This window comes from Ambystoma mexicanum, chromosome 11 (genome assembly GCF_040938575.1).
Source record: "Ambystoma mexicanum isolate Mex_15411 chromosome 11, UKY_AmexF1_1, whole genome shotgun sequence".
Lineage (NCBI taxonomy): Eukaryota > Metazoa > Chordata > Amphibia > Caudata > Ambystomatidae > Ambystoma > Ambystoma mexicanum.
This window is the reverse complement of record NC_090934.1, coordinates 708,561,231-708,569,073: the sequence shown is the minus strand read 5'-3', so window position 1 is coordinate 708,569,073 and position 7,843 is coordinate 708,561,231. Positions and strand designations below refer to the sequence as shown.

The 7,843-nt window shown below is 49.8% G+C and overlaps 1 non-coding gene across 1 annotated transcript; it reads left to right on the top strand.

The window, feature by feature from the left end:
* Nucleotides 1-2,095: 2,095 nt before the first annotated feature.
* On the top strand, nt 2,096-2,202 carry LOC138505341 (U6 spliceosomal RNA). Its single transcript, XR_011280141.1, has one exon. It is a non-coding gene; the product is annotated as a U6 spliceosomal RNA (small nuclear RNA).
* Nucleotides 2,203-7,843: the final 5,641 nt, after the last annotated feature.

Genomic DNA, 7,843 nt, shown 5'->3' with positions numbered 1-7,843 from the left:
GGGGGGGCCCTCGTTTGGGGACGTGGCTTCCATTGTGGGCGTGGTCTAAAACGTGCACACATCATTGTAAGGTGCGCAAACAAATTTATAAATGTATGTGAGCATTTATATATTTGTAGGCGTACTACTATGGTTTGTGTACCTTTCAAGCCTTATAAACATACCAATGTTACGTATTTATAGGTTTATAAAAAGGTGGCTTGAAAAGTGCACAAACCATAGTAATTTATGCACACTTGTGTGCTTACCTTACTATGGTTTGTGCACTTTTCAAGCCACCTTTTATAAGCATAGAGATTTATAACATATTTCTATGTTTATAAAAGACGGCTTGAAACGTAAACAATTCAAGGCATCTTTTATAAAGCGTTGAGGATGGACAAAACCCAAGGTGGCTTTGTCCATCGACAAAGCTTTATAAAAGATGCCTTGAATTGTGCACGTTTCAAGCGGTCTTTTATAAACATAGAAATATTTCTATGTTTATAAAAGATGGCTTGAAACGTATACAATTCAAGGCATCTTTTATAAAGCTTTGCCGATGGAGAAAGGCGCCTCGGGCTCTGTGATCTACCTGCTCAGAGCAGATAGATCACTGAGCCCGAGGCGCCTTTCACCCTCTGCGAACCCGCGGGCTCCGTGATCTAATCTGCATATTAGATCATGGAGCCCGCAGGTTCGCTGAGGGTCAGTGGCCTGGCGAGGGCAAACAAAGGAACTGTAACTTCCCTGATGACCCCTCAAATGAGGGGTCATCAGGGAAGTTACAGTGACTGACAGAAGTGCCAGCCAGCCTCAGCAACGCTGTGCCTGGCTGGCACTTCTGTCAGCTCGCCTGAAATTAAACTGGCGGGCGCATCTCCTGTCGCGGCTGCGGCGGGATAATGCATCCCGCCAATATTGTGTGGGATGGGGGGCCCCGGCTCAGTCCCACTTTTTGGAGACTGCCGGGGCCCGGCCCACTTTAAGCACTGGGGCTGGATAACATAGTTGGGTGTACCGTATGGTCTTGTGTGCACAAGATAGCAAAGTAGCAACGTGGGACGCTGTTCAGGCAGTGGAGGCGTTTAGGCAAAGTCGGGCAAAATGCATACACAAACAATGGGCAATATGGTACCTGTGTTGTCAAATGGAAAACTCAGGCACCGTGCATACAGGAACAGTGGGCATTGTGGTCATATCAGGCAAATGAGGTCATCTTGGTGAGCGCGGGAGTGGAGCAATATTAGGTGCAGGTCATGACAAATCAGTCGCAGCTGTGAACAATAGTACAGATGGAAGTTCGTAGAGTCTTTGCAAGACGCTTGTGAGGTGCTACTTAGAGCGTATTGTCATGAGGGCTATTCGTACGGGAGTCGAGGTATCCTTTATGTGGCAACAGGTGGCTGATCCTGGCAAGGGCAGTGGAAGCTGCAGAAGGGTTGTACACCTCGCGTGGCGTGAAGGAAAGGGGGACAGTGGATGTACACTGAGATAGGTGATAAGGGTACTCACTGAGAAGGCATGTGGTTGAAGCCACAGCATGACTGGTCGATGGCATGTACGGCCATGGACAGGCACAGACAGGCCTTAGAGGAAGGTGCCCGGCTCACGCATTCCGGTTGTTGTGGGGGCTAACTAACATGCTTCCTGTGGTTGCTATTCAACCAGTATCAACAATGGCCCGCTGGTATTGCAGCGGTCATCTTGGGCTGAATCTAGCGTAGATTTCGTCTCGGTCGGCTCCTCGTGGCTCATGGCTACTGGAGGAGCGGCAAGTCCCGACTCAGAGGCTGACCGGCCCCCGCAGGGGGCGCTAGAGGGACAGCCTACATAGCGGGCTGTCCCTTCTGGCCACCCCCTTCCGGTCGCTGGTCAGGCCTCTCTCCTCTTCCTCTCCTCCTCTGAAGTGGAAGAGGGCGTTCCCAGGGAGACCTGGCTTCCGGTCAGGTCCCCCTGCGACACTTATAAGGGCGGGAGCTGCTGGCCATCAGTCTCTTTGCCCAGCAACTCCCGCCCAGTGTGAATTGACCTCGTGGCGCAACGGTATGGCATCTGACTCCAGATCAGAAGGTTGCGTGTTCAAATCATGTCGGGGTCAAGTCTGCCTTGTTTTGTGCTCGCTTCGGCAGCACATATACTAAAATTGGAACGATACAGAGAAGATTAGCATGGCCCCTGCGCAAGGATGACACGCAAATTCGTGAAGCGTTCCATATTCCCCAGTGTGAATCTTCGTTCGTCGGTGCCCAGCAGTTCGGTCGGCCGCAGCAAGGACTTGGTAAGTATCTGGGGACGCGAGGGGTCTGCTCGCTGGCCGCCGTGCCAGCTTGAGCGGATCCGTTTATGTAAAGGAGGGAACGGATTGCGCCTTCCCCCCCTTTTTTAAGTTGCGACTGCCAACGTTATAACTGCCCGAGCTCTATTCACCCGTTTTTACGTGTTACGTATTAAGCCAGTCTCTGTGGCACAGTCAGTAAGTGTTGTGGCCTGTACCGGAGACGTTGCGGGTTCGAGCCTCTAGCTTCAAAATTCCGAAAGTGTTGTGTGAAATAATTATGGCCGACGGTTTGCAATCTTTGTATGTGATGGGGTTGTTTGGTTTACGATTTTTTCATTATTCGGCGCTACATTGCCGCCGCAGGTTTTTGTAGTTTAAAGTTGGAATTTGATTACATCTACAGTGTGACCACGATAGTAGGCTGTGGTAGTTGATGTCTTCCCGAGCGCAATTTACCCGTGTTTTCGTTTTCCTTATGTTTTAATTTCTTGCTGCCGCGCCACGCAATTTTGTGGCTCGAATATGCAAATTACAACAATATCATATGCGGCGGTTTGCTATCTGGCTGCCGCCCAGTTTTCCACATGCAACAATGGTGGCCGCCGCGCCTTAGCAATTCTAATGGCCTCCGCCACAATACCATGGACGGCCACGTGTAAAAGGTTTAATTTTCGAACATGTGGCGATGAGAGCGTTACAACCACATTGTTTAGTACGTTTTCTAAAGATGTTGTTTAGTTAAATGGCCGCCGTGCCACACTGCGTTGGCAATCATAATTCAAGTGTTTTATCTGATGGCCGTAAAGGGTAGAGAAAGTACATGCAAGGCGTTATGCATGGGTTTTATGATTACAAATAATGTTTTGTCATCATCTCCTGCTGCCATGGCACAGCGAGTAGAGCGCTCGCGTGTACAGCTCTACAGAGCCTGTCGAGGCAGGTTTGAATCCCAGGAGGGCCACACTCAGCCTTTCATCTTTCCAAGTTCAATAAATGAGCACCACACACGCCCCCGCATCCTGTGGGCACACACCATGGGTAATAATTTACAGTGCCCAGATACCTCAGGGTTTTGTAGCGACATATAGATGCACAATTATTATTATTATTATTAAAGCCCGCAGAGTGACGTTGTATAGTTAAAGGTTGCAAGCTAAAAAGTTTACGCAGCCCGCCGCGCTGCACATAATGTATAGTTTCGAGTGCGGGGGCTCGGTGGCAGATCAGAAAGTTGCGTGTTCGAATCACAGCAGGGTCAAATGTAAGTAGATGTTAGCACGTCCAGCAGTGGCTCAACTGGTACGTGATTGCTCTCGGAATGCTGGGGACCTGAGTTCTAATCCAATGTCCGGAATCTCTGGTGCATGTTTGTTTTTCTCTAATGTACTTTTTGTGGCAACGATGCGGCGAGGTTGCCTGGTCAGGTCTTCAATAGGCCGAGGAATGTAGTTAGAGGGCAACCCGTGGTATGGATTAGGGCCGCCATGCCTCACAATGCGGAGCACGTTTACACAGCTGCTGCTCCAAGAAAGGGAAGCAAGGTTGTTTTTCGGGTTTCTTCTTTTTGGGCCTTAACTGTCCTGTCAAGTGGCACAGCGAGTAGAGCACTCGCTTTGACATCCCTGCAGAGCCTGCAAATGCAGGTTCTAATCTCGGCAGGGCCGAATCTCAGCCTTTCATCCTTCCGAGGTCGATAAATGAGCACCACACACCGTGGGTAACAGCAGGCAGCGCTCAGACACCGGAGGGTTTGTAGCGCTTTATAAAAGCAAAATTATTATGATGGAATAATTTAACAGGATGAAACATCTCAGGGGTGTTTTCATGTTTATTCTGTTTTTCCCATTATGTTGAACTTAATGCTTTATTTTGAATACAGGTCGGGCAAAGAAGCTGCAGATAAGAGGGAGCTAACCCCCCCCCTCTTTTTTCCAAAAGACAGAAGAGTGGTAAGGTACAGGGCATGTAATACTGTTTTTTCATCAAGTTGGCGACAGGGGGCTAGTCAAGGCACTTCTTGGGCCCATCACCGTTTAATACACTAAGAGGGTATTGATTGAACTCTTTCCCATTTCCAGTATAGGATGTCGTCTGTGGAGGATTCTCAGGACCTGTTCCACTCAATTGAAGAAGTGCCCAACACCCCGGGTTCAAGTGAGGAAGAGGACGAAGGGGCCATATGGGCGTTATTCCAAGAAAGGATGCGCAGTGAGGGGAAGGGCTGGGCTAAGAAAGTGTTAGCCAGGAAGCAACCGATGCCCCCCCAACAAGTGGTGGTAGAGGCGCAAATCTGTCCAACCCCCGTGGTTGACACCCCCCCCCCCAGCGAAATCACACTAAAGCCCTTACCTGCAAAAAGAAAACGCCAGCAGAAGGGTAAGAAAACAGAGGTTTTGCAGGTGTCGCCTGCTGTTCAAACTACAAGCGAACTTGGGCAAGTGGCGATAGCGGGGTCAGGGGTTATGAGTATAAATCAAGCGCAATTGACCATAGCACCACCCCTGTTACAGGTGTCTGCTGCTAACTCAGAGGTGACACCATCAGTCAGCGGTGCAGTTGGGAATGAAAGGTTTGGGATGATTTTGGAGGAATTGTTGTTGTTAGTGAAGGGCAGTGGGGCGCCTGCTGTGGTGGCAGCGGACAAATTACCAGTGGCTAGGAGCGTGTGGGAGGGTACCAATGTGGGCACTACTAATAACAATTCACCCACCGCTTCCACACCCACCGCCCCTGCAACAGCCCTGGGGCCAGGCATCAACCCGGTCATCCCACCTCTTCCCCCACCTACTGTACCTTCGGGTGCTGTGCAGCCCATGACAGTTGCACCTTTGTTGTCGGGCAGGTCATCCTTGGCATGGCATATACCACAGGACATTAAAGAACAGATATGGGCTAAGAAGAATATTGACATATTCAGCCTTTTGGCAATAGAAAATGCCGGTCCCAATGTCACCTTAAGTGCGGAGGAGAATAATAAGAGGCACCGTAAGTATCATCCAGAGGAGAACATCGCTAACTGGGAGAAAGCGTTTGCTATACTGTCACTAATAGTGATGGAAAAGAACCCTGAGCATGGACCAGGTTTGGTCAAATATAGGGAATCCAATGTAGAGGAGGCAAAAGAGTACGGTTCTACCGGGTGGTTCGATTATGACAGGAAATTTAGATTTATGATGGAGCAATGCCCCGAGATGACTTGGGACCAAAAGATGATGGATGCTTGGGTCTCTTTCATGGGTGGTAAGCAAAGGAAGAGCATTGGATGGGCTGATGTCCAAAAAAGCGGTAAGAGTAATTGGTATGGTAAGCAAAATAGTGGGGGTAAGGGGCAACCCTTTCACAATGCCCCCCAGGGACGGGGGGGTCAAGAGTCAGGAGCCACAGGATCTGGTGTTGCAAAGGGAACTAAAGAGGAGAAGAAAACAGGGAACAGAACATGCCGTTATTTTAATAAAGGCATCTGCAACTGGGGTCCGAAGTGTAGGTACAGCCACGAGTGTGGGAAATGTGGTGGGAACCATCCCCTGGTCAAATGTTTCAAGCAGGAAGGTTTCTCCGCTGGCAGAGGTCAGCAGAAAGGCCAGTAAGTCCACTACCATTTCCCTCCCGCCCCCGGCAATCAGCGCAGCAGCACAGAGACTGGATTTGTCCACTAAGGGCCCCTCTCCAGTTAACCTACAGGTTTTAGGTGAACATCTAAACCACTACCCCAAACAGCGCGAGAGGGATTTGCTATTTCGGGGTTTCACGGAAGGGTTTGTTATCCCTTACGAGGGACCCCACACCTGCCGCTTTGCCAAGAACCTATCTTCAGCAAGGGACCTGCCGGGGGAAGTTGATGGAAAAGTGAGCAAAGAACTGGAACTAGGCAGGATTGCGGGGTCATTTGATGCCCCACCCCTCCCTAACTTCATTGTGTCACCACTGGGCATAGTTCCCAAAAAGGAAAAAGGTAAGTACAGGCTCATCCACCACCTTTCATACCCAAAAGGAGAGTCTGTCAACGATTGGTTGAGCCCTGAGACATGCTCTGTCCACTATGCTTCTTTTGATCAGGCTATGCTGGTTGTTGCCAATATGGGGAAAGGGGCTCTGATGGCCAAGGTGGATATAGAATCTGCATTTCGCTTATTACCTGTAAATCCGGCCAGCTTTCATTTGTTGGGATTCCATTGGAAGGAGGGTTTCTTTGTGGATAAATGCATGCCCATGGGGTGCTCAGTGTCTTGTTCCTTTTTCGAAGCATTCAGCACGTTCCTTGAATGGGTGGCGCGCAGAAGAGAGCAGCGGGGGGCTATGGTCCATTACCTAGACGATTTTTTTTATTTACTGGCAAGGATGGGTCCGATGACTGTTCAGGTGCAATGTCTGCCTTTCAGCAATTGATGGGAGAGATGGGGGTTCCCTTAGCACCTGGGAAGACAGAGGGTCCATGTAGGGTTTTAACATTCCTTGGCATTGAGATTGACACTGTTAAGGGGACTTGCAGGTTACCAGAGGATAAAGTCAAAGGCCTAAACGCTGAGATTATGAATAATTTGTCGAAGGACAGGACCACCCTGGAAAAGATGCAGCAACTCCTGGTAAGCTGAATTTTGCGGCCAAAGTCATCCCAGCAGGGAGGGTCTTTGCACGAAGGCTGGCCAGGGCAACAGCTGGTGTGGCTCAGAAGCAACACCACATTAGATTAAGCGCTGCCCTCAAAGAGGACTTAAAGATGTGGTGCAGATTCTTAGATAGCTTCAATGGGGTTCAGATGTGGCGAACCCCGTGGGAAACCAGCGCCGAGCTACAGATGTTTTCGGATGCTGCAGGATGCGAAGGTTTCGGTGTGATCCTAGGGCCTGAGTGGTGTGCTCAGAAGTGGCCGCAGCAGTGGCACAAGAAGGGCAGAACAAAAAACATAATGGTCCTAGAGATGTTCCCCATTGTTGTCGCATTGTTGTTATGGCCTACGATTCTGGCCAACAAGAGGGTACATTTTTGGTCCGACAACAATGCGGTAGTACAAGCCATTAACTTACAGTCTGCTTCTTGCCCAGCAATGTTGAGCTTGCTCAGAAAACTAGTGGAAGTGTGCTTATATCATAACATTGAATTTAGGGCTCGACATGTGCCGGGCACGGCAAATGTTGCTGCTGACGATCTTTCTCGCTTTCAGTGGTCCAAGTTCCAGAATGCCCACCCGGAGGGCAAGCTGGAGGGAGCACAGTTCAAAAAGGAATGGTGGCAGTTGGTGGTGTGGACAGGGCACTCGCAGAGTTGAGTGAGCGCTCACTCACGCCCGGAGTAAGATGCAGATACCAGCAAGGTTATGGTAAGTTCAAGAGCGTGATTTCTTATCTACAGTGCGAAAAACAGACCGCCGAGGAACAGGTACGCACTTTTGTGGTTTGGGCACACTCAGAAGGAATGTCAAAGAGTTGGGCGGCGTCGCATCTGGCGGCGGTTGCCTTCCACTCCAAATTGGAGGGGAGAGGTGATCCCACAAAGGGGTTTTTGGTGCGCTCGGCATTGAAAGGCTGGGCCCGTTCGGAGCCAAGGTCTGAGAATGTGCGCAAACCAATTGACTTTGGGTTATTG